This window comes from Nannobrachium achirus, assembly GCF_963921795.1.
Source record: "Nannobrachium achirus genome assembly, chromosome: 2".
NCBI lineage: Eukaryota > Metazoa > Chordata > Actinopteri > Myctophiformes > Myctophidae > Nannobrachium > Nannobrachium achirus.
The window spans coordinates 64,465,208-64,471,207 of NC_137811.1; positions in this window are offsets into that span (position 1 = coordinate 64,465,208).

A 6,000-nucleotide genomic window follows, 5' to 3' on the forward strand; every position below is an offset into this window, starting at 1 on the left:
CTGTGATTCTCCTGAACAATCTGCACGAGTGTAGTGCCCCAGACAAGACCCGGGGCACATCATCTCTGCCAATCGAGCTCAGCTCTATGGAATGGTGGGTTGAGTGTCGGACTGTCAGTTTGCCGAGTTGGAGAATGGGGTTTGATCCCAGCTTGGTGCGAATCACTACATCTGGCATAATCGGCAGGACATGGAGGAGGTTCTCGCGTGAGGGACACGAAGGATGTTGTGTATCGTGAGGGACGTGATGCTTGAAGTGTGTGAAGCACGAGGAAGTGCTCCCAAAAAACAAGGGGTGTAGCCCCAGACATGACCTGGCCACAACAGCTCTGCCAATCGAGCTCAGCTGTGTTGGCACAGTGGGTTCCCAGTGCGAAATCACTACACAAGCATGACACAGCAGACGCTTGAGATCACAAGCACCCACAAAGTTATTGACTTGATGACAGACATAAAAGCCCCTAATAGGGCAGAATCTAAAGCAGGGGTTTTCAAAGTGGGTGACGGGGCACCCTGGGGTGCCGCGACGGCAGTCCAGGCGTGCCGCGAGATAATTTGATAATATTTGGGATTTATTTGGACACTTGAAAAAATATTTAGTATCATTTTAAACTTACAGTACAAAGTTATTTTCAGTCAGTTCTAACCAAAATGGCTTTTATCTCAACGTTTTCCTCGCAACATAATCACTAAAATATCGTCACTGTCGGGCAGAAACCTCGTATCTCCAAGTTTCAAATGTGTACGTCTTTTGGTAAAGCAAAGCCCTGGCCTGCTTCATCATACAAGACTGTCGCACAAACCTATAGTGAAAACAGCCGATCTACAAGCACACAACGCCTTGCATACTAGTTTTGTGGGGTATTTATGGGGTGCCCTGAGACAAAAAAGTTTGGGAACCCCTGATCTAAAGACACTTCATATAGTGAAACTTAAACACAGGAGGAGGCTGGGCAGGTGGAGGGAGTTTGTTCACTGACATTGTGGATGGTGAGCATGTACGAGTAAATGTCGGTCTGCTTAATTAGACCGTGTAGTTGAGCCGTTAAAATCACAGACGTACGGTATGTGCGTGGGACCAGTTGGGCTTCTGTGCTTGCCTGAACACTGCAATGCTCCGTTCAAAAAGTGCCCTTTAGCTATTTCACCCTCCAGCTGCCCTATGGCTGTCTCAATATTCTACTAATGTGTTCCTCTATCTCACCCTGCATCTATGTCTAACACTGTTGTTACACATAGGTCACACGGTCAATTGAATATATAAATGTATAATTTAATCATGGCTTAAAGTACCATCATAACATTTCCCAGAGGGCGAATGGACTTTAGGTTAAGATCCTGCCAGGCAAAACCCACTCAGCTACTGCCGCCTACTACGCAGTTGTTACTGCACTTTCTTGTTTTTGGACTTAATCAATATGAGTGTTTCACAAACCTGATTAGTTAGCATGCAGCCCTGTTGATTATGAAATAGCATGTGCTCGTGTTTGTTTGTACACACTGGACATTTTCTTAACGCCTTTGTATTTGCATTGCCCTAAGAGATTTGCATGAAATTAAGGGAGATCCTCCCATTCCAGAAGGTTGTTAAAATACTGTTGCTGTACTATTGTTACTGAGAACAGAACTCTATTTTGCATTTGCCGACTCTCTGTATCAAAAATTAATATGATCATTATTTTTCTTACATTAGGCTCTATATTTATGAAAGATATATGATTGGCATTTTCTTCTCTTTCTATTTATACATTCGCCGCGAAGGCAAAGTATGCCGTGGAGGAAATCAATTTGGATCATAGCCTCTCCAATAGTTTTGTGAATAAAATGCCCTGGCATGGAAACAGATGGTTTGTGGTTTATGCATTTCTGCAACACAACATTATTTAGATTTCAGTGACCACTGGTTTCAGTCTGTCAGTATCAGTTTGCTGATACGAGACAACAACTGTTGTCTCGTAGGAATTGTATTGTGCAAATGGAATGTTTTGATACATGACCTGGAGCACATAGTTCTTCTGGTGGACTCTGGAACCCATGATGACGTTGAATGGTGTGTGCGCGCAACATATCTCCTATGGGACCACAAAGGTTCATGTGTTTAAAGTTGCAATCTGTAACTTTCTTTAGTGAAGAAAACTTTTTTGACTGTGTGTTAGTGTTATGTAAATACATTACAATATCTTAAAGGAGAATTTCGGCCTAGAACCTTCCTTTAGATGTACTTATTTTCTCCCCAAAAGACTTCCGCACAGGCAGCACTGGGTGAACTCACATCCGGAAGTCCCGCGAGAGACGAGATCAAACACCTGGACCTGTCTTTGGGGAAGAAAATAAGTAGCCTACATCTAAAGGTAAGATAGCCTTCTAGGCGGGAATTCTCCTTTAAAGGTGCCTGCCAATTATACATGTTCTCCCACTTTAACCACTTTAACCCTATTTGTGGTACACAGGCATTCCGCTCTACAGCTCCAAGACTGCAGGTCATCCCTGCCTTTAGTGCCTTATTCCACCTCAAGAGCAATGGCCCTCTTTGTGATTCTCTCCCTGCTGAAACATTCATCCATGCTTTCATCACTTCCCAGCTCGACTATTGCAACAATATCCTCCAAGATCCTCAATAACTGCCCGTGGGTACCGTTCCAGAGACCATATTACACCAGTCCTCCATGACCTTCACTGTGCTGGCTCCCGGTCAAACAAAGAATACCCTTCAAAACGCTACTCACCACCACCAAGGACTGATGTCCCCTCCCGCTCCCTCAGGTCTGGTGACACCTATACCTCCTGGCGATAGGACCCCACCTTCTCTGTCTAATACCCTTTTAGGCCTAGAATTATTGAATGCTTTAACCAATGAAAAATAGCAGATATACAAGCTCACAGCGCTGCGAGCTTGTAGATCTGCTATTTTTGAAAAAGTCGTGAAAATGTGTGCAAATCTTTGAATATATGTATTTTCAAAGCGAAAGTTTGTAACTCAAATTTTGCTTCTGGGTGGTCCCTGGAACTAAATATTTGGAGATGCGGGTCCGTGGCCAAATAAATATCATTTTGGGGGTCCTTCAAAGTTTGAGCACCACTGACACAGTAGTCTCTCAAGAACAGACTAACTGAGCTCCAGTTAAGTGAAAAGGACCTTTTCTTTGACGATGGCTGGTCAGATTGCTGACATAGAAACATAGGTTTTTCAAAAAATCTTAGAAGGATTCAAAAGACACTTATAGAATCGGGTCAAAATTCTAATTTTCACGATTTTTCAAAAATAGCAGATCTACAAGCTCGCAGCGCGGCACTCGGTGCCGCGCTGTGAGCTTGTATATCTGCTATTTTTCAATAGTTAAAGCATAAAATAATGATACACAATAATGTGTACGTGTTATGAATAGGTTAGGGCAGAAAATACAAATCGTCTTTCTTCTTAAAATTTGTATCCCACGATTTTGTTGTAACCCATCTTTTTCACCCAGTGAAATGTCTAATGTAATCCTGGGCGCTATAACCTCCCTCTGCCAACATTGGCGACTCCAGGGAATAATCAGCAGGGAGGCCTCCAAAGAGGGCACTTTTTCAACACACCCCTACATAGCGAGCCAATTTGTTGGCGCTTTTTTTTTATTTATTTTTTTATGTTTTTTATCCCACGATTTTTGCAACCCATTTTTCTCACCCGGTGACTACCTAACCTGTAGTCCTGGTTTCCGCTCTCCCCCTGCCGCGCCAGGGGACATTGGGGAGCACCCGGCTGGCTAGGGGTAGTATAGAAACCAGGACTACTGCATGTTTTTGTGTGAGGGCCTATGCCCAAGGAGACACGGGGAGAACATGCAAACTCACCACAGAGAGGCCCCATCGCCAACCCCACCTAGGGTATGGGTGCTGATGACGCGGGTGGAGGAACACGCCTCCAGCGCCCACAGCGCCCACAGCTTCCCCCGGCGGGAATCGAACCCAGGACCTTCCCCTAATTTGTTGGTGTTTTGAGCCAAACTAGTAATCACTAGTCCATTACAGGTTTTCTCACTGAAATAATTTGAATTTCCTGGGCTGCATGCACAACAACACAGGTGTATCAAAACAAAACCAACTCGGTGCAGTGCCAGTGTATGCTATTACTGCATTTTCATTCAACTATTCATTAATTTGAAAATGTATATTTATAATAATCACAAAGAACATGGGAACATATTAATTAACACCTGTAAAACATCTTAAAATAATGGTGGGGTAGGGAACTACTGGCCAATCTGGACTGGGGGGGGGGACAAAGTCTAATCTGGGAGGGCATTGCCCCCCCATTGCCCCCCTGTGGAGCCGTCTATGTCTGCCAACCTGGAGAGAGCAACGGACTGACCTCATGCTTCCTTCTATGCATGAGGAGGAACCTTATTCCAACCAGAACCTTTCCCCTCCATCAGGCACCGCGGCTGGTCAGGGGGAGCCAGTATAGAGACCAGGATTACTGCATGTATTTTTGTGAGGGTACCTAGTACCTATACCGAGGAGACACGGGGAGAACATGCAAACTCACACACAGAAAGGTCCTTTTTGACAACCCATAGGGTATGGGCACTGATGACGTCGAGGAGAGAACACGCCCCCACTGCCCACAGCGTCCCCGGTTGGAATCGAACCCAGGACCTTCTAGCTGTGAGGCGACAGCGCTACTGACAGTGCCACTGTGCCCCCAATCGTCTTTCAACAACACGAAAACAGCCATTGTTTCGCTGAGTAGCCAAATAGTTTTCTTTCTACAGTTGGAGACCTTGCACGGTAGTGAAACTTTCAGTCCATGGGAGCTATAGAGGACAGAGATAACGCTCGCTATAACAAACTCGCTATAACGCTCTGGAGGACCAGCGCTACGAAAAGCCCAGCCATGTTAGTCCAAAGAGCATAATGTAGAGAGAGAATAATGGACACAATATTCATACATTCTCTTTTACCCGCTCCTTGTTCATCGTCTGTGTTTGAAGTTGTTCTTTCTAACGAGGCTGGCGAACTGAAGCAACAGTTGCAGTAGTGTAGAACTGCACTCTGCTGGCTTCATCACCAAACCAAAACAACACTCACAGCCAGCCAGCCAGCTGTAGCCAGCGTTGGGCCTTAATCTATAATTTAATGTGAGTTTATATCCTCCTCTGGGTTGATGGTTGGAGTGGTGGTGGCGGGGGGGGGGGGGGGGGGGGGGCTGCACGAGGGAACAAGCTCTTTGTAGATACTGGATCGTTTCTGTTTTAGCCTTTGATCTCTCTCTCTCTCTCTCTCTCTCTCTTGCTTCAAACTTCCTACAGAATGCACTACTCTCGTCTCACATGCACATGCTCACTCTCGCATCACATTCTCTTGCACACTCATTACCACACTGAACATCAAGAAGAGGCTTGATGTAATGTTCAATAGTTTATAAGATATGCATAAACATATTTAGTTTAGTTATTTAGAGGCAGAGGCAGAGAACAGAAGTTGGTTCTCCTACCCCTCTGGTAACCTGGGAAAGGAAGAGAATGGTGTCATTATGTTCTGTGCAAATAGCTCCATTACACATGGAGGCTATTCTTGCAAACATAATGACACCGCCCTCCGTTGCACCTTCGCAATTCTGATGAAATGTCTCGCACGTATTTTTAGAAACCAGATCACAGCGAGGAAATTGTACAATATTAATATTAATATGCGCTCTCTACGCAATAGCGACTGTAGTAGCGATGGGGAAAGCTTACGCTAAATGATTATTTATTATATATTATGATTCACATGTTTTATGAATGAGAGGATATTGAGAGCTCTGTTTTACGAGGTTTCAAAAAGAATGGAATAGAATGTGTCAGCACAGCAGTGAGTCACATTCACAGTGACTACACTACACTACTGTATACCTTTTTACCTTTACCATTTTTTTCTCAAAACATATATAGTAATATTATACCAGTAAGACGCCTAAGGGCGAAAAGCGACCTGAAGGGCGAGGTTGCGCCATCTGTCTTGGCCATCTGTCTTGGC